At 48.1% G+C, this 21289-nt stretch overlaps 1 protein-coding gene across 2 annotated transcripts in view; it reads left to right on the top strand.

The window, feature by feature from the left end:
- Positions 1–700: 700 nt before the first annotated feature.
- LOC145362179 (BRD4-interacting chromatin-remodeling complex-associated protein-like) overlaps positions 701–21289 on the top strand; it is a 122345-nt gene continuing 101756 nt past the window's right edge. For both annotated transcript variants that reach the window (XM_080218232.1, XM_080218233.1), the window contains exon 1: positions 701–806. The gene's annotated coding sequence lies outside the window, so the exon portion shown is untranslated. The remainder of the gene's footprint in view (positions 807–21289) is intronic.

The raw sequence follows: 21289 nt of genomic DNA on the forward strand, positions 1-21289 counted from the left end.
CCCACTGGCATCATTACAACTCAACCCTGAGCCAATGAGAGATGGCTGTCAACCTCATTGACTGCTCAGCCAATCAGGGAAGAGCCAGTTTCTACCTCCTCCCACTGTTGATGCCCAGCCAATGAGAGATAGACCTTGGCCAATGAAGGCATTGGGGGAGTAAGCTGAGCCAATGAATTGTCTGGCTGGCCAACCAATTTGGGGGGGGCTACAAGTGATCCAATGAGAAGCAGACATTTGTTGCCATTGGCTAGCCTAGGGAGGCTGGTGGACCAATGAGAAGGGGAGGAGGGCTGCCATTGGTCCATCAGCCTCCTTGGGCTGGCCAATCAGCATCCTGCCTCCCCAACCTGGCTCTTCAGCTATTGATTTGGCAGCTGGAAGGACCCCAGTTCAGCGGCGACCAGAAACCTGCCTGGAATTTAATGTTTAAAAAAAACAACAAGGAAAAAAAGAAATAAAATTTGAGGAGGAGGGAATTGGGAGGGAAAACTATTTTTTATTTTGGCGGTGGGGAAATAATTAATCTTTGAATTCTTAATAGGGAGGGAGCAGAATTAACATAAAGGAAAAGACAACAAGGGGAGGGAGGGGGAGCAGATATTGGGTGGAACGGGAGGGAGGTTTTTTTTCCTGTCCCCCTCTCCACCTGTGGAGGTGTTTGATCTGGAGGGGTTGGGGGTGGGAGTGTGGTATTTCTGCTCAGGAGTGTGTGGGAACAGCTGTTGTTGTTGACCTCCCTTCAGTCATGTTAGCCCCTGATGTGATGGCGAGGAAACCCCGTTAGGCAGGCGCTCTTCATGACGGTGAGTTCCTTTCGAGTATTACAAATTTCTCTTAAATGTCTTACCCCCAACCCCACCCCCCCTCCTCCCTCCCTCTCTCTCTCCCTCCATCCCTCCCTCCTTATTTTCTCTCTCTCTCTTCTCCCCCCCCCCGCACCACAACCACCACCCTCTAGTCCCCTTGACATGTACCCCCACACCACCACCACCACCACCACCCTGATCTGCCCCTGCTTCCACACATACAGAGGGGGAAGAGAGAGAATATTGGGGGGGGGGGGATGGGAGCATTCTTGGGGGTGGAAAAATATATCCATTTGATCTGATGGGTATTTTGGGTCTAAACAGCCTCTGCCGCCTCCTCCCCCCCCACCCCCCCGTGCCCGCACAGCAGCTTTTATCCCGGGCATTTTGTGGGAGGGAGGGCTGCAGCAGCAACCTCTGATACAGCTCCCCCCACTCTCCTCCTCTCCCTCTTCCCCCCCCCCCCCCCCCCCCCGCTCCAGATTGTCTCTCTGTCTCTGCCTCCGCTCCTGTTGCAGCGACAATTGTATCTGTTTGCCCGTTTGCTACTTGCGGATGGAACGTTGATACATGTCTCCGCGTTCCATTCCAGAATGTTGCAACAATCGCAATGTTGCACCTTCTCTCCCTCTGCCGCCCCACCAAATAACTACTTCCCCTTCCCCCCCGCTTCTCTCCCCCCTCCACCCCCACCCCTCCCCTCTCCCACCCCCCACCACCACGCCTCCCCCACCACCATTCTCTGCTCCCACCCCCCAAGTCCGGCCACCCTTCCAATCCGGTCCCATCTTCCCCCCATGCCTCTACCTGGTTCCCCCCTCCTTCCTGCCCCCTGCCAATCTGGTTCTGCTCTCTGACCCCCCCCCCCCCCCCCCCGTCCATTTCCCCATACAGTCCATTTCCCCTCACAATCTGGTTCCCTGCTCCCAACATCCCACCACCACCCCCCCCCACCATGCAATCCAGTTCTTCCCCCTTCTTATCCTCCCCCAATCTGGTTTCCCCCCCACCCTCCCCCCAAATCCAGATCTCTCCCTCCCCCCAACCCCAAATCCGGATCTCTCCCTCCCCCCAACCCCAAATCCGGATCTCTCCCTCCCCCCAACCCCAAATCCGGATCTCTCCCTCCCCCCAACCCCAAATCCGGATCCCCCCTCTTTCTCCCCCCAACCCCAAATCCGGATCCCCCCCTCTTTCTCCCCCCAACCCCAAATCCGGATCCCCCCCTCTTTCTCCCCCCAACCCCAAATCCGGATCTCTCCCTCCCCCCAACCCCAAATCCGGATCTCTCCCTCCCCCAACCCCAAATCCGGATCTCTCCCTCCCCCCAACCCCAAATCCGGATCTCTCCCTCCCCCCAACCCCAAATCCGGATCTCTCCCTCCCCCCAACCCCAAATCCGGATCTCTCCCTCCCCCCAACCCCAAATCCGGATCCCCCCTCTTTCTCCCCCCAACCCCAAATCCGGATCCCCCCCTCTTTCTCCCCCCAACCCCCAATCCGGATCCCCCCTCTTTCCCCCCCCAATCCGGATCCCGCCCTCTTTCTCCCCCCCCAAATCCGGATCCCGCCCTCTTTCTCCCCCCCCCCCAATCCGGATCCCGCCCTCTTTCTCCCCCCCACCAAATCCGGATCCCGCCCTCTTTCTCCCCCTCCCAAATCCGGATCCCGCCCTCTTTCTCCCCCCCCCCAAATCCGGATCTCTCCCCCCCTCCCCAAATCCGGATCTCACCCAACCCCCCCCAATCTGGATCCCCTCCTATCCAGATTCCTCCCCCCCCCCCCAAATCCGCGTCCTCCTCCTTCCCCCCCCCCCCCCATTCGTTTTCTGTACCCCTCGGACCAGTTCTCCCCCCATACTCCTCCCCCATCAAGTTTCCCACCCACTGAACCCTTGTCTGGTTCCTCCCCTCCCCCCCCCAATCCAAATTGGCCCCCCTGTGCCTTTCTCCCCCAATCCAACTCCTTCCTGAAGCCCAATCCCCTCCACTCCACTCCCTCCTCTCCCCCCCCCCCACCCCCCTTGCCACCCACTCCCCTATCCTCCTTTCCTCTGATGAAGGTTTATTAAGATTGCTGGATCTTGGGTGTTTTTACATTTTGATCCCTGATGGTCTGGGACTGTGTGCTGAAATTGGAATGTGTGATTTTAAATAAAGCCTCCTTGCTTGATCTGTGCTGGGGTTTTGAAAACTCAAGTGTATTGGAGTTTGTGTTTAACTGGTGCTCTGGAACTTGTTGCTGCCTCAGTTTTTGACATTGCAATGTGCATTTGAACCCATGTTCCTCCCCATCTTTTTACCACGGACAATATCTGTGTGTACTTTGAATTTACCTTTTTTTTTCACTCCTGGTTTTGTAACCAAAACATGAAATTTCAATGCTTCCAGTAGCTATTTATAAAACTGTTGACAGTACAATCTCCCGAGAGAGAGAGAGAGAGAGAGATCAAGACTTCCCCTTTCCTGTCCACTGTTACTTGGCTTTAGCTCGCAACTTTTCCGAGGGTTCCCCTAACATATCCTTTCTGAGGTTGTGACCTTATTCCGTGATAATGTTTTTCACACGTTCAGATTTGCCTTTGCTTTGCAGTTGAATCATCTCATCACTCATTTGGTTCCTTTCGCATACCTTGTAGCCCCAGGGCCCTGAATTCAATTCTGACCTTGGGTGACTGTGTGGAGTTTGCACATTCTCCCTGTATCCATGTGGGTTTCTTCCGGGTGCTCCAGTTCCCTCCCACCATCCAAAGATGTGTAGGTTAGATGGATTGGCCATGCTGAAATGCCCATTGGTGTCCAAAGATGTGCGGGTTAGGTGAATTGGCTATGCTACATTGCTTCTTACTATCTCAAGGTATGTAGGTTGGGGGATTGGCAGGGTAAGCCTGTGTAAGAATTGGTGCAGACCTGATGGGCCCAACGGCTGCCTCCTACACAGTAGGGATTCTATGATGATGATACTAACTGCTGATATGGAAGAATTTCCCTCCCTATCTGTGAATGATGGAAGGGAAGTAGTTTCTGCGGCATTTTTTCCTGGTGACAAGATTTTCCAGATTCTTCTTTCCTCTGCACCCATGCAGGGACAGTGCTTGACACGGCTACCTCACAGCACCAGGGCCCTGGGTTCAATTACAGGTGACTGTGTGGAGTTTGCACATTCTCCCTGTGTCTCTGGTTTCCTCCCATAGTCCAAACATGTGCAGATTAGGAGTCATGCTAAATTGCCCCTGAAATGTCCAAAGATGTGTAGGTTAGGTAGATTGGCGATGCTGAATGTGTGGGGTTACGGGGAGAGGACCTGGGTAAGATGCTTTGTCAGAGTTGGTGCAGGTTCATTGGGCCTAATGGTCTCTTCTGCACTGTAGGGATTCTAACATCTTGCATTGTTAACACCCGTCCCACTCTCCTCAATGAGTGTACTATGCTTTTTCTGTTCCTACCCCTTAGCTTTCTGGCTTCTGAGTGTCTCTGTGAATCTCCGGGGTCTTCCCGCAACCTTAGGCCAAGGATTATTCATTTTGAGATGCGTATTTTGTCCAATAGGCAGTTTTCTTGTGCATTCCTCCATTTTTCACCTTGTCAAGTTTGAGCAAATGGACTGTTTCTGCGTTTTTAATACTGTGCAACACTAACCGGTGCCAAGCCATTGTGTAGAAGACATAATTTATGAGGAGTGGGGGAGAGGGAAGGAACTTTGCAATACACACCTATGTTTGGAAGGACAAGATGTGTGGGTCATCAAAGGTCCAAAGGATAAGAATTTGGGCACACTGGCTTGTAGTTTTGGATCCTCGCTTTCAAGATGCTTGCGGCCAAGGTTAAATTAGTTCATTTTGGTGAAGTTTGGGAACCCTGTTCCCACTTTATCAGTGTTAGTAATCGGTCAACAATTACTCGATGGCCAAAGGGCCTTTTCTGCGCTGTAGAACTCTCACTCTGTGCACCAGCACACCCCCCACTCACCCGGAATCACAATCGTTCGTAATTTCTGTATTTTGCAGTGAGGTTAGAATGAATGACTCAAATCTACTTTGTGTTTTGAGATGTTGGGTCCTTTGGTTTTTGCAACATTAGATGAATGTTTCAAATGCTTTTTCTCCGCCAGTGAATGCAAATTGCATTTAGAATTTATTTTCAAATCATAAACAGTTGATATCTTCATATTAAAGGTTTCAATTCCGGATATGTGTGCAATTTGCGCAGGCAGCTTTTTGATAAGGATAGGTGTAGATTAAAGTAGCCAGATTTGCACACGCTAGATTTGGGCAGCACGATGGCACAGTGGTTAGCACTGCTGCCTCTCAGCGCCAGCACCCTGTGTTCAGTTCCCAGCTCGGACCACTGTCTGGGTGGAGTTTGCACAGGCAGCTTTTGATGGGGATAGGTGCAGAATGAAGAAGGCAGATTTACACATGCTAGATAGCACATGAAAACAGAAAATGCTGTAATTAGAGCCATAGATTCTGTAATGGATTCGTGAGCGAGACTGGGGCAGATGATGTGTGGTGATTCATGGTAGAATGGGCTCCTAAGCCACGTGGAGTGAGCACTTAACGATTGATCATTGGCAAAAGCCGTGGAACCTGCACCCACTGTGAGAGAAAATAATGAGTGTGGCTTAGTGATGGCACAGTGGTTAGCACTGCTGCCTTCCAGTGCCAGGGACCCAGGTTTAATTCCAGCCTCAGGTGACTGTCTGTGTGGAGTGTACACATTCTCTGTGTGTCTGCGTGGGTTTCCTCCTACAGTCCAAAGATGTGCAGGTTAGGGGGATTGGCCATGCTAAATGTGTGGGTTACAGGGATAGTGTGGGGGAGAGGGCCTGGGTAAGATGCTCTGTCAGAATTGCTGCAGGCTCGTAGGGATTCTGACATCATGCATTCTAACACCCATCCCACTCTTCTCAATGAGTGTGCTATGTTTTCTCTGTTCCTACCGCTTAGCTTTCTAGCTTCTGAGCAAATCTGTATATCTCTGGGGTCTTCCCGCAACCTTAGGCCAAGGATTATTCATTTTGAGATGCGTGTTTTGTCCAATAGGCAGTTTTCTTGTGCATTCCTCTATTTTTCGCCTGGTCAAGTTTGAGCCAATGGGTATTTCTGCATTGTTAATACTGTGCAACGCTAACCAATGCCAAGCCATTGTGTAGAAGACATAATTTATCGCGGGGGGGGATGGTGGAAAGAACTTTGCAATACACACCTGTGTTTGGAAGGACAAGGTGTTTGGGTCGCCAAAGGATAAGGATTTGGGCACACTGGCTTGTAGTTTTGAATCCTCGCCTTAGTGATGCTTGCTGCCAAGATTAGCGGTTAGTTCGTTCTGCTGAAGTTCGGGACCCCTGTTCCCACTTTGTAAAATGTTAGTAATCGGTCAACAATTACTCGATGGGCCGAAGGGCCTTTTCTGCAACATATGACTCTCGCTCTGTGCACCAGCCCCACTGACCTGGATTTATGATTGGTTAGTAATTTCTGTAGTTTACAGTGAGGTTAGGATGAATGACTCAAATCTACTTCGTATTTTGAGACGTTGTCGTTTTGATGAAGTTTCCCTTTGCAAAATTAGATGAATGTTTCAAATGTTTTTCTTGTCTCCCCCACCGCCCCCCCCCCCACACACACACACACACACACACACACACACACACACACACACACACACAATGAATGCAAGTTGCATTGAGAATTTATTTCCAAATCATAAACAGCTGTTATCTTTATATTTAACTTTTTTAAATGTTTCAATTTTGGTAGGGAGAGGTGCAGATTAAAGAATCCAGCTTTACACATGCTAGATTTGGGCAGCATGGTGGCACAGTGGTTAGCACTGCTTCTCACGGCACCAGGGACACCAGTTCAATTCGCAGCTTTGGTCGCTGTCTGTGTGGAGAGTTTGCACATTCTCCCTGTGCGTGTGTGGGTTTTCCTCCAGGTGCTCCCAGTTTCCTTCCACAGTCCAAAGAAGTGCAGGTTAGGTAGATTGGCCATTGCTAAATTGCCCCTTACTGTCAGGAGGTCTAGCTTAGGTTAGGGCCTGGGTGGGTTTGTGATCGGTGCAGACTTGATGGGTCAAATGGCGGCCTCCTGCAACGTAGATTTCTATGATATCAAATAAAAAGCAAAATTGCTGCAATTAGAGACATATATTCCGCACTGACTCAGTGAGCCAGACTGGGTTGGTCCCAAATGTTTGGTAATTCACAGTGCAATCTTTCATTGAGGTAAAGGTAATGGTGCCCCTTTTTCCTGTGGGAAAGAGACTTCCACCAGAATTCTATCTTTGCCCAGTGCTGAATCGGAGCAAGCGAGGAGCGGACAACAAAAATGTCTGCTGACCTCGGGTGGGAACTTCCGGTCTTGCTTGAGCAAGGCTGCAAAATCCCGCCATGAAAGCTTATTTATAAGTGTCACAAATAGGCTTATATTAACACTGCAATGAAGTTACTGTGAAGAACCCCTAGTCGCCACACTCCAGTGCCTGTTCGGGTACACTGAGGGGGAATTTAGCATGACCAATGCGCCTAACCAGCACATCTTTAGGAGGAATGTCACCTACACACGAGGAGGACATGCAAACTCTGCACAGACAGTGACCCAAGCTGGGAATTGAACTCGGGCCCCTAGCACTGTGAGGCAGTAGTGCTAACCACTGTGCCACCGTGCTGCCCATTTTTTGGCTACTCCTTGTACCTGTTCACCCAGTGGATGCTTTGGGGGGGTTGCTGGAGGGGGTTTTGAGAATTAGGAACTCATTGATGTGACCTTACTGTGCACCATTACTCTGACACTAATTGACACACCCCTATATGAGGTATGAATTGTATTGGGGGAGTTGGTTTAGCTCAGTTAACTGGACAGCTGGTTAGTGATATGAAGCACCTTGCAATGGTGATTAGACATTATTTTCAATTCTCATACCTGCTGGGATTATTCAAGAAGGCAGGGCCTTCTCAGCCTTGTGCCTCGCACAGTAAGAAGCCTCACAACACCAGGTTAAAGTCCAATAGGTTTGTTTGGTATAAGAACATAAGAAATAGGAGCAAGAGTAGGCCATCTAGCCCTTCGAGCCTGCCCTGCCATTCGATAAGATCATGGCTGATCTGTCATGGCTCAGTTCCACTTTCCCGCCCTCTCCCCATAACCCTTAATCCCCTCTCTTATCAAAAACCCATCAACCCGCTTCTTAAAAATATTTAGCGAGGCAGCCTCCACCACTTCAACGGGCAGAGAATTCCAGAGATTCACCACCCTTTGAGTGAAGAAGTTCCTCCTCAACTCCGTTCTAAACCGCCTCCCCTTTATCTTGATGCTGTGCCCCCTAGTCCTACTGTCTTTTTTGAGCGGGAAGAGTCTCTCCACCTCTATCCTATCCATCCCATTCATCATCTTATACGTCTCAATGAGATCTCCCCTCATTCTTCTAAACTCTAACGAGTACAAGCCTAGTTTATTCAGCCTCTCCTCATAGCTCAAGCCCCTCAACTCCGGTATCAGCCTAGTAAACCTCCTCTGCACTCCCTCCAAGGCCAAAATATCCTTGCGCAGGTGCGACGCCCAAAACTGCACACAGTACTCCAGCTGCGGCCTCACCAATGCCCTATACAGCTGCACCAAGACCTCCCTACTTTTATATTCACAAAGCGCTGTGAGTCACCTGATGAAGGAGCGGCTCTCCGAAAGCTCATTATTCCAAATAAACCTTTTGGAGTTTAATCTGGTGTTGTAAGACTTCTTACTGTGCCCGCCTCAGTCCAATTCCGGCATCTCCACATTATTGCTCCTTGCTTGAAGTGTGGTGACCCTCGGGATAAATTACCATCAGTCAACCCTCCCCTTCAAAGGGGGGGGAGCAGCTGATGGTCATCTGGGACCATGGTGACTTTACCTTTTTAGTAATAGTAACATACTTTTTCTGATTGTGTGTTCAGGTGCCTTGAGAAACTCAATGGGTGGAATTTTACGCCATTCACACTGGCAGGATTTTACCACCCCACTGCAGTGAAGGGAGATTGTTAAATTCTCCACCCTTGCTGCAGTGGGAGTGTAGTGTGAAAGGCAGGTAAGCTCGCATCCAGTGTTTTCTTTGGCTCTGAGACTGTGTGGGTACATATGTTAGAAAAGCAAAGCTGTGATATTGGTCTTATGGACTCGTGCACATTACTTTGTCATGAGCTAGCAAATTTAGGAAGAAATGAAATTTACTGCGCGTTTCCCATGTGCACAGGTAAACTTCTGGCTAGAGTGAGCGAAAACTTGGGAGCTCAGGAAATTGCAGTTGGCCAAGGCATTGTATTGAATACTAGTTCTGTTCAGGCAGCTGCTCATCTTGCTGTCTGTTGTTTTCTAGATGGAGAGTGAAGACAGGCAATCTGTTCCAGGGTTTGTCCTGGAGACTGGTGTGTGTTGGATAGATTGGTCTGAAGGGTGGGTCAGTGCTGCGCTTGAGAGGACTCATGTCCATTTGGCACCGTTTTGCAGCAGAATAACCTTTCCACAAATCACACTGCCTTGCAGCTCAACATCTTTTTCATCTTTTTGAAGAAAAAATATTGTGACTGGAATTTACATTGAATTACGTTGATTTGATCTATTGTCAGATGGGTGGCACAGTGGGTTAACACTCTGCCTCTCAGCGCCAGGGACCCGGGTTCAATTCCTGCCTCGGGCCACTGTCTGTATGGAGTTTGTATGTTCTCCCTGTGTCTGTGTGGGTTTCATCCAATGCTCCAGTTTCCTCCCACACTCCAAAGATGTGCAGGTTAGGTTGATTGGCCTTGCTAAATTGACTCTAGTGTCAGGGGAATTACCAGGGTAAATATGTGGGGTTATGGGTGGGATTGTGGTCAGTGCAGACTCGATGGGCCAAATGGCCTCCGTCTGCACTATAGGGATTCTGTCATGTATTAGGATACAGTGAAAAGTATTGTTTCTTGCGCACTATGCGGACAAAGCATACGCTTTGTAGAGTACACAGGAGTGAAGGAAAGGGGAAGGTGCAGAATGTAGTGTTATGATCATAGTTAGGGTGCAGAGAAAGATCAACTTAATGCAAGGTAAGTCCATTCAAAAGTCTGGCAGCAGGAAAAAAGCTGTTCTTGATACATTTGGTACATGTTTGGTAAGTCTTTTTCCCAGTGGAAGAAGGGAGTATGTCCAGGGTGTGTGGAGTCCTTTAATATGCCGGCTGCTGTTCTGAGGCAGCGGGAAGTGTAGACAGAGTCAATGGGTGGGAGGCTGATTTGCATGATGGACTGGGCTATGTTCACAACCTTTTATAGTTTCTTGCGTCCTTGGACAGAGCAAAAGTCATATCAAGCTGTGATACATCTGGAAATGTTGCTTTCTGTGATGCATCTGTTAAAATTGGTGATAGTTGTAGCAGATATGCAAAATTTCCTTATTCTCCTGAGAAAGTAGATGAAAATTACTGTGCAGAAACCAGTATGTGCCAGTGTTAATGTTCTACGTGGGACCCCTTTCCAGCTCTCTCCACCTCACCCTATCAACAATATTCTTTTGTTCTTCCCCCTCATGTTTAATGAGCTTCCCCTTGAATGCCTCTGCCATCCGCTTCAAATACTCCAAAGTAAAATGCGTCACTAAAAATTGAAGCAATTGATTGAGCAGTACATATGGGACGGCACAGTGGTTAGCACTGCTGCCTCAGCACCAGGGTTCGATTCTGGCCTTGGGTAACTGTGGAGTTTGCACGTTCTCCCCGGGTTTCCTCTGGGTGCTCCGGTTTCCTCCCACGTTCCAACGATGTGCAGGTTAGGTGGATCAGCCAGGCTAAATTGCCCCTTAGTGTTCCAAGATGCATAGGTTAGGGCGATGGGCAGCACAGTGGTTAGCACTGCTGCTTCACAGCACCAGGGACCCAGGTTCGATTCCGGCCTCGAGTCACTGACTGTGCGGAGTTTGCATGTTCTCCTGGTGTCTGCATGGGTTTCCTCCTGGTGCTCCGGTTTCCTCCCACAGTCCGAAAAACTTGCTGGTTATGTGCATTGGTTGTGCTAACTTCTCTCTGTGTACCCGAACAGGCGTTAGAGTGTGACAACAAGGGGGTCCTCACAGTAACTTCATTGCAGTGTTAATATAAGTCTCCAGTTTCCTCCCACGCTCCAAAGATTTGCAGATTAGATGGATCAACCGTACTACATTGCCCCTTAGTATTCCAAGATGCGTAGGTTATGGGGGGTAATTACTGTGACATTAATAAATAAGCTTAGATGGGGTCTGGGTAAGATGCTCAGTCGGAGAACAGATGCAGATTTGATGGGCCAAATTGCTTCCTGCACTTTAGGAATTTTATAAGGGTGATGCCAGGATTGGGTTATAGTTGAACGTGTCTGCCCAATGCAGGTAATTGGTTACCTTGAATTAAACCACAAATACCAAACTTAAACAGTTGAGAACCACTTTTGAAAAGTATTGTTTTGCTGCTTTATTGGGAAGATAATGCGTTTGTTATCATCCTAAGCAGCCTGTGATAGCGGACCATCTGCTGATGTTTGTAGGTGTTCTTGCCACGCTGTTGGGTGGAGAGTCCAATGTCATTGCCCCAACAACGATGAAGGAGTGGGGACGTACACCATCCTGACTGAGATGTATGATTTGCTGTTACCTGACGTTGCAGATGATTGTTAGTGCTTCTCAGATTGACCTGTGGAAGAAGCTGGAGCTCTCCTTTGGGATTTCATAGCAGTTTACAGACAGGGCAACGCTGCATAATAAGTTGTAATGTACTGTGAGGATTAGCCGTACTTGCTCCGCACCAATGTGTGATTCTCCCCTCCCACCTCCCCCCCCCCCCCCCACCCCCCCACCCAACAGACATAGACACACACCCTTCCCCCTCCCCCCTGCAAATCTGTAGAATTTACTACCCCAATGTAGCAGGTGGATACTGGGACAGTGAGTAAATTTAAGGAGGAGTTAGACAGATTTTTAGTTGGGAATGGGTTGAAGGATTACGGGGAGAAAGCAGGAAAATGGGGATGAGGACGGCTTGGGTCACTGTCTGTGTGGAGTTTACATGCTCTCCCTGTGTCTGAGTGGGTTTCCTCCGGGTGCTCCAGTTTCCTCCCACAGTTCAAAGATGTGCAAGTTAGGTGGATTGTCCAGGCAAAATTACCCCTTAGTGCCAGGGGGTCTAGCTAGGGTAAATGCATGGGGTTATGGGGATAGGGCCTGGGTGGGATTGTTGTTGGTGTAGACTCGATGGGCTGAATGGCCTCCTCCTACACTGTAGGATTCAATGATTCTAAAACCAGTCTTTACTGGAGATAGATATATTTATAGTGAAATATAGGAGGTATGTATTTCCTGACTTCGCTCGACACTTGTGTCAGTAAGTTTTTCTTTCTATTTGCTCAAGTAACCAGCTATCCACTGAAGTGGATGCAGTTAATGCTCTGCCTCTCATTTGCCTTGCCCTGCGAGTATAAAAATAATCCCAAGAATGAGTGGCAGGAGGGTCCCTGGACCACTTAGGTGACTGCTTACGAACAGTAACCCTTTGCGCAGACTGATCTGTTCGAAGCTCAGACCCTGTGTTTTTCAGGGACTTTATGTGGAGCTTCTCAGGTTGCAGAAGCTGAGTGAACAGGACGTTCATTGATATTAATCCCTCCTTTTTGTGCTGACTGGTGAATAATTGACCCATTAGTTGGTCTGAAACAGATGAGCCATCCATTGTTTAGCCAGACATTTCTCAGAATGTGGGGGTGTATTTGCCACTGGGTGTTGACGAGACTTCTCGACGTAGTGGCAGTTTGTTTATGATAAATACATGTGGGCAGAATGTTAGATCCAAAGAGAAGCCATAACAAGCTCTCAAGCTGCCCTTTGCTTCACTTCACTACATTGAAGCCTTTACAAAGTCATAATGTGAATCACTGCATGCGGTCTGACTGTTCCACAGCGTGGAGTGCGGGCTGTAATTCTTCTTTGCTCCATATCGTAGAATCCTACAGTGAAGAAGGAGGCTATTTGGCCCATTGAGCCTGCACCAACCACAGTCCCACCCAGGCCCTATCCCCATACATTTACCCTAGCTAGTGCCCCTACACTAAGTAATGGTTAGCACTGCTGCCTCATAGCGCTAGGGACCGGGGTTCGATTCCTGGCTTGTGTCACTGTCTATGTGGAGTTTTGCACGTTCTCCCTGTGTCTGCATGGGTTATTCCCAGGTGCTCTGGTTTCCTCCCACCGTCTGAAAGACGTGCTGGTTAGGGTGCATGGACCCGAATAAGCGCCGGAGTCTGGCAACTAGGGGAATTTCACAGTAACTTCATTACAGTTTTAATGTTAGCCTTACTTGTGACAAAGAAGTAAACTTTTAAAGGGCAACTTAGCATGGCCAATCCACCTAACCTGCATACCTTTTGGACTGTGGGAGGAATCCGGAGCACCTGGAGGAAACCCTTGCAGACACAGGGAGAATGTTCAAACTCCACACAGACAGTGACCTAAGCTGGGAATCAAACCTGGGTCTCTGGTGCTGTGAGGCAGTAGTGCCAGCCACTGACACCGTGCTGCAGAGGGATAATATGAGGGTGATCGTACTGTGTGCCCCCCCCCCCCACAAAATCCCAAACAAGGATTGAAAGGAAATGAGTCAAGCCACCCTGAGATAGCTTCTCAACAACGCCGTGTGTGTTTTTTTTTAATAAAACTTGTTATGTAGTTAAACATCCCAGGAGTGTTATCGGACAAAATTTGACACCAGAGTAAGCTTGGGAGTTATTGGGACTGATGACAAGAAGCTTGACTAAGGAGGTGAGATTTAAAGAGAGTCTCGTAGGAGGAGGGAGGGGCTTAGGGTGGGAATTCCCGAGCTTGAGGCACAGACAGCTGCAGCAACAGCCAAAAATAGGCCAACTGATGACCTGGAGGTTCCTCCTGCTTTCTAGAATTGCAGTCAGCTCTGGCCTCTTCAATTTTACTCTCGTGATTGACGGTAAAGCATTCGGAGGGCAATGAAATCCAGACGCTCAACAGAGGGAGAATCTAGGACCAGAGGGCGTCATCTCAGAGTCCGGGGTCTTCCATTGAATACAGAGATGAGGAGGAATTTCTTCTCTGAGGGTAGTGGATCTGTGGAATTCTTTCCCGCAGGGGGCTGTAGAGGTGTGTCAACAAGTATGTTTAAAGCTGAGACACTGATTTGTAATCAGTTAGGGAATCGAGGGTATTGGGGATAAGGCAGGAAAGTGGAGTGGATCTGATTTATTATTGTCACGTGTATTAACATACAGTGCAAAGTATTGCGCGCTATGCAGACAAAGCATACCGTTCATAGAGAAGGAAAGGAGAGAGTGCAGATTGTAGTGTTACAGCCATAGCTAGGGTGCAGAGAAAGATCAGATTAAGTGTGTATTATCACGTCAGATCAGTCATGATCTCGTTGAATGACAGAACAGGCTTGATGGGCTGAATGGCCTACTTCTGCTCCTACATTTCATAGTCAGTCTAGAATTAGAGCAACGCAATTATCTTGAAATGTTTTGATGTCAGAGGAAATTACGAAGATTTCAGGGGAGTTGGGAGGGGTGGGGGTTGTAATTGAGGCACTACTTAACCAGGAGCCAATGCAGATCAGCAAACAGAGGCTCAATGGGTGAATGGAACTTCCAGCAAGTTAGGACGTGGATAGCGCAGATTTGAACATTCTGAAGTTTGGAGATGATACCAATTGAGAGACTGGCCAGAACTGGGGGTAACAAAGGAATGGTTGAGGTTTTCCATCGCGAATGAGCAAATGCAGGGGGCTGTTATGAAGCTGAAAGTTTTAGTAAAGCATTTGACAGAGTCCCTCATGGCAGGTTGGTGCAAAAGGGTAAATCTCACGGGATAAAAGGAGAGCTAGCTAGATGGGTGGAGAACTGGCTTGGCCATTGAAGACAGAGGGTAGCAGTGGAAGGGTCTTTTTCCGGCTGGAGTTCTGTGATTAGTGTTGTTCCGCAGGAAACTGTACTGGGCCCTCTGCTATATATATATAATTATATTAATGATTTGGAAGAAGGTGTAACTGGTGTGATCAGTAAGTTTGTGGACGACGCAAAGATGGCTGGACTTGCAGATAGTGATGAACGTTGTCAGAGAATACAGCAGGACATAGACTGGAAAATTGGGCAGAGAAATGGCGGATGGAATTTAATCCAGATAAATGCGAGTGATGCATTTTGGTAGAACTAATGTAGCGCGGAGCTATACAATAAATGGCAGAACAATCGGGAATATAGACGCACAGAGGAACCTGGGTGTGCAGGTCCACAGATCCTCAAAGGTGGCAACGCAAGTGGAGAAGGTGGTGAAGAAGGCTTCTGGCATGCTTGCCTTTATATGACAGGGCATAGAGTATAAAAGTTGGCATATGATATTGCAGCTATATAGAACATTGGTTAGGCCACATTTGGAATACTGTGTTCGGTTCTGGTCACCATACTATCAGAAGGACGTGGAGGCTTTGGAGAGAGTACAGAAAAGGTTTACCAGGATGTTGCCTGGTATGGAGGGCCTTAGCTATGAGGAGAGATTGGGTAAACTGAGGTTGTTCTCCCTGGAAAGATGGAGGATGAGGGGTGACCTAATAGAGGTATATAAAATTATGAAGAGCATAGATAGGGTGAACAGTGCAAAACTTTTTCCCAGGTCAGAGGTGACGAACCCAAGGGGTCACAGGTTCAAGGTGAGGAGGGCAAGGTTTAACACAGATATCAGAGGGACGTATTTTACACAGAGGGTGGTGGGGGCTTGGAGTGCACTGCCAAGCAAGGTGGTAGAGGCGGACACGCTGGGATTGTTTAAGACTTACTTGAATAGCCACACAAACAGACTCAGAATGGAGGGATACAAACAAATAGTCTAGTTGGAACCATGAGCGGCGCAGGCTTGGAGGGCCGAAGGGCCTGTTTCGTATGCTGTTTTGTTCTTTGTTCTTTGAAAATAGGTGGCCAAATAGTCATTATTGGTGACAGCATAGATATTTTGATTTATTATTGTCACACGTATTGGGATACAGTGAAATGTATCGTTTCTTGAGCGCTGTACAGACAAAGCATACAGTTCATAGAGAAGGAAAGGAGAGGGTGCAGAATGTAGTGTTACAGTCATAATTAGGGTGTAGAGAAAGATCAACTTAATGCGAGGTAGGTCCATTCAAAAGTCTGACAGCAACAGGGAAGAAGCTGTTCTTGAGTCAGTTGGTATGTGACCTCAGACTTTTGTATCTTTTTCCTGACAGAAGAAGGTGGAAGTGAGAATGTCCGGGATGCGTGAAGTCCTTAATTATGCTGGCTGCTTTGCCGAGGCAGCGGGAAGCATAGAAAGAGTCGATGGATGGGAGGCTGGTTTGCATGATGGATTGGGCTACATTCACGACCCTTTTATAGTTTCTTGTGGTCTTGGGCAGAGCAGCAGCCATACCAAACTGTGATACAATCAGAAAGAATGCTTTCTATGGTGCATCTGTAAAGATTGGTGATAAGCCAAATTTCCTTAGTCTTGTATCTGGGTATCCGGATTGTCCTGTGAGAAGTGAGCTGATGCCAAAAGGGAAGAGTTGACATGGGGCAGAGTGTGTGATGTGGCAAGTGGGCTTGTGGGTGGAAGTGGTTGCAGAGGAGAGTCAGACAGTTTGGAGTGATGTGGGAGCAAGTTGTTCTACTTGGAATAATTATTTGAGTTGGATTTCGACCTACCTGAATTGGCAGCTTGTCCCACCTCGCTGGTAATCCTCCGAGCTACCAGCACAGTGTCGCTTCTGTATGGACTGCTGGTCGTTCGGCTTCAGGTCAGCAAAGTAGACACTTTCCAGGCAATCAGTTGAGTAATGTCACACCTAGGGGGAAATTTTTCTGACGCACAGAAAAACCTGTCCATTTCATTATTAAAATACTTTTTTGCATTTTCATACTGAGTATTATATTTTAAATGGAATTCATGATTGCTAATCTATTCCCCAAAGGGGTCCCTCGAGCAAAAAATATTTGAGAACCACTGACAAGGTTCCCTCCCGGGTAAAAGTGACCGATGTCTATTGGCGCAGAATTCCCCCCGCAATAAATCCCAGCAGTGCATTGCAGCTTGGTTAATATTCTGCCCTCTCATCAGGGCCGCTGATAGATTTCAGCAGATTGTGGGAGAGTCTCTTGGTACCCGTGTCTCTGCTCAATCTGTATCGTGCTAAAACAGTTCAGTTTCTGAACGGCCTTGGTTATAGTGGAGCCCAGAGATAGACGCAATCTTTGGGCTTTGCACAGATTTCCAAATGTTAATAACTTTGAGCGTCCCTTTGTACTCGAGTGATTTTTTTAAATTCTCCTGTGTTGCTCCCTCAGCATGGTTCCTGATCCCTTTCATTTACAATATTAGTGTGGGGAGGGGATGGGGGGGAATTCATCAGTAATGCCCGGCTGTGATTTTTCCAGCAACCTGGGTTTAACACTTCTGCCTCACAGTGCTAGGGACCCAGGTTCGATTCCAGTTTGGGTCACTGTCTGTGTGGAGTCTGCACATTTTCTTCGTGTCTGCGTGGGTTCCCTCCGGCTGCTCCGGTTTTAACCCACAGTTCAAAAGACGTGGTAGTTGCAAAATTCTCCCTCAATGTACACAAACAGGTGCTGGAGTGTGACAACTGGGGGATTTTCACAGTAACTTCATTGCAGTGTTAATGTCAGCCTACTTGTGGAACTAGGGCTGCACGGTGGCACAGTGGTTAGCACTGTTGCCTGACAACCCCAGGACCTGGGTTCGATTCCCAGCTTGGGTCACTGTGTGGGGTTTGCACATTTCCCCATGTCTGCGTGGGCCTCCTTCAGGTATTCCGGGTTCCTCCCACAGTCCGAAAGACATGCTGGTTAGGGTGCATTAGTTGTGCGAAATTCTCCCTCTGTTTCTGAACAGGCGCAGGAGTGTGACAACTAGGGATTTTCACAGTAACTTCATTTCAGTGTTAATGTCAGCCTACCTGTGACACTAAGTGTGACTACAATTGTCAGCCTACTTGTGACACTATGGTGGCACAGCGGTTAACACTGGTGCCTCTCAACTCCAGGGGCCTGGGTTCGATTCCTGGCTTGGGCCACTGTGTGTGGAGTTTGCACATTCTCCCCATATCTGCATGGGTTTCCTCTCACATTCCAAAAAAGATTAGTTGGATTGGCCATGCTAAATTAACCTTTAGTATTCCAGGATGTAATAGGTTAGAGGGATTAGCAGGGTAACTAAGCAGGGGTAGGACCTGGATGGGATTGTTGTCGGTGCAGACTCGATGGGCCGAATGGCTACCTCCTGCACTGTGTGGATTCTATTCTATGATTGTAATAAATAAATTTTTCACATTCTGACTTCTGGCCCAGGGTCCCCCCCCACCCATTTCCCCTAGCTGCCCACTTGAGCCTCCATTCCATTCCCCAAGCTCCTGCTCCTTCTGTCTGCTGTTTGTTTTCTCTCTGATTTGCCACACGCTGCTAGCTTTTCCTGTTTCACTGCTTCTTCCTGAAGTAGTGATGTTTTATGAAATGTTGTTTTAAGCATGCGCTCTTCCATTTAAAAGCTGCCCAGTTCTCCTTTTGCAAGTCAGTGATATGTTGAATTTTTCAGTGATGACGTGTTTCAGTGCTTGATGGCTAATAATGATCTCTGGGTGAACGGTGATTAGTTTGTGCCTGTTGACTCTTTTGTTCGGGGTGTGTACCGTACGGAGAGGTGAGGGAGATTCACTGGTGCAACCATGTATTTAAGCAGACCCCTTTTTGGGCCCAATCCAGGCATATTCTGATAGAATCCCTACAGTGCAGAAGGAGGCCATTCGGCCACAATCCCACCCAGGTCCTATCCCTGTAACTCTACATGTTTATCCTGCTAATCCACCTGACACTCATGGTCAATTTAGATGGCTGGTCAATGTAACCACATTTTTTCGGACTGTGGGAGGAAACCGGAGCACTCAGAGGAAACCCACGCAATCACAGGGAGAATGTGCAGACTCCCTGCACAAACAGAAACCAGTGACTCTGTCCATTGACTCTGTCTACACTTCCCGCTGCCTCGGAAAAGCGGCCAGCATAATCAAGGACCCCACGCACCCCAGACATTCTCTCTTCTACCGGGAAAAAGATACAGAAGTCTGCGATCAAGTATCAACCAACTCAAGAACAACTTCTTCCCTGCTGCCGTCAGACTTTTGAATGAACGGGAATTGAACTCAAGTCCCTGGCGCAGCGCTAGCCACTGTGGAACCATGCCATTCTGAGAAGCCAAACTGGACAATATTTTTAATCCTTACAGCAGGCAGCTATTGCATTTACAAGTCATCGCAGCAGTGGAAACATTTCTGGGGTTTTGCCGAGCCCTGTTGCTTTCTGTTCGTCCCAGGCCCCTGGCAGGGGGTGGGGTTGGGGGACGGAGAGAATGGGACAAGTCTGCCCCCCACTCCCGAATGGCTCCTGCTCCTGAGTCTGAACACGTTTACAGCCCATGGGTTGGACATGGTCATCATCTGCCTGCCTGACTGCAATGCCAATTCTGACTACCCTCCAACATGCTCCTGCTTACTGAACGAATATCAAGATAAGTCTTGATATGCATGGTGGCACGGTGGGTCAGCACTACTGCCTTACAGTGCTAGGGACACAGGTTTGATTCCCGGCTTGGGTCACTGCCTGTGTGGAGTCTACACATTGTCCCCATGTCTGCGTGGGTATCCTCCGAGTTGCTGCAGTTTCCTCCCGCACCAAGGATCTGTGGGTTAGGTGGATTGGCTATGCTAAATAGCCCCTTAGTGTCAGGAAGACTAGGGTAAATGCATGGGGTTATGGGGATAAGGCCTGAGTGGGATTGTGGGTGGTGCAGATTCAATGGGCCGAATGGCCTCCTGCACTATAGGGACTCTGATTTTCTGTACTCTAATTTCCTTCTGGATGAACCCATCGACAGTGTATGTGTTGCCCGCAGATATACTTGAGTATTTGTATGACTGATGGGCAGCAGGATGACTGGAGTGTGTGATCAACAGTCATTATTATATTTTTTTAAGTGTCTGTTTTCCTCCCAATGTGTTTGTTTTAATCACTGGTGCCTCTTTAAATAGGGGACGTGTTTATTTGGAGTCATAGAATTTTACAGCACAGGAAGAGGCCCTTTGGCCCGTCGTGTCTGTGCTAGTCATCAAGCACCTATCCGTTCTAATCCCATTTTCCAGGACTTGGCCTGTAGCCTTGTATGGGATGCACTTCAAGTGCTCATCTAAATGTTTCTTCAATGTTGTGAGGGTTCCTGCCTCTATCACCCTTTCGGACAGCGAGTTCCAGATTCCCACCATCTTCTGGGTGCAAATGTTTATAGAATCATAGAGATTTACAACATGGAAACAGGCCCTTTGGCCTAACTTGTCCATGCCACCCTTTTTAACCACTAAGCTAGTCCAAATTCCCTCTAAACTTCCTGCCCCTTATCTTAAATTTGATTTATTATTGCCATGTGTATTAACATACAGTAAGAAGTATTGTTTCTTGCACGTTATCCAGACAAAGCATACCATTCATAGAGAAGGAAACGAGAGTGCGCAGAATGTAGTGTTACAGTCATAGCTAGGGTGCAGAGAAAGATCAACTTAATGCAAGGTATGTCCATTCAAAACTCTGACAGCAGCTGGGAAGAAGTTGTTCTTGAGTCGGTTGGTATGCGATTGCAGACTTTTGTATCTTTTTCCCCACGGAAGAAGGTGGAAGAACAAATGTCCGGGGTGTGTGGAGTCCTTAGTTATGCTGGCTGCTTTTCCGAGGCAGCGGGAAGTATAGACAGAATCAATGGATGGGAGGCTGGTCTGTGTGATGGATTGGGATATATTCACGACCCTTTTGTAGTTCCTTGCGTTCTTGGGCAGCGCAGGAGCCATACCAAGCTGTGATACAACCAGAAAGAATGCTTTCTATGGGGTGCATCTGTAAAAGTTGCTGAGAGTCGTAACAGACATGCCAAATTTTCTTAGTCTTCTGACCTCTGCCCCCTGGTTACTGACCCCTCTGTTAGTGGGAAAAGTTTCTTCCTATCCACCCTATCTATGTCCCTCATAATTTTGTACACCTCTACCAGGTCCCCTCTCGATCTTCTCTGCTGTGTGGAAAACAACCCCAGCCTAAGCAGTCTCTCTTCATAGCCAAAACGCTCCAGCCCAGGCAGCATCCTGGTAAATCTCCTCTGCACCCTGTCCAGTGCAATCACATTCTTCCTATGACAGATGACACAACCATCTTCTCCCAGTATCCCGCCTGTCCCTTTTTATACACTGAACTATCACCCACCCACTAACAGGAATTTCTCCAATGCATCTTATTAAATGCTTGCGTTATTGCTTCAATAACTTTCAAAGCGCACTGATCCTCAGAATAGAAAAGCTTCCTAACATCAGGCAAGAGTTCTGCATTTATGTAATTTCAACTTGTATATTTTGAGAGGCGGATACTCT

The sequence above is a fragment of the Carcharhinus amblyrhynchos genome, unplaced genomic scaffold, assembly GCF_965287045.1.
Source record: "Carcharhinus amblyrhynchos unplaced genomic scaffold, sCarAmb.v2.hapA scaffold_37, whole genome shotgun sequence".
Classification (NCBI taxonomy): domain Eukaryota; kingdom Metazoa; phylum Chordata; class Chondrichthyes; order Carcharhiniformes; family Carcharhinidae; genus Carcharhinus; species Carcharhinus amblyrhynchos.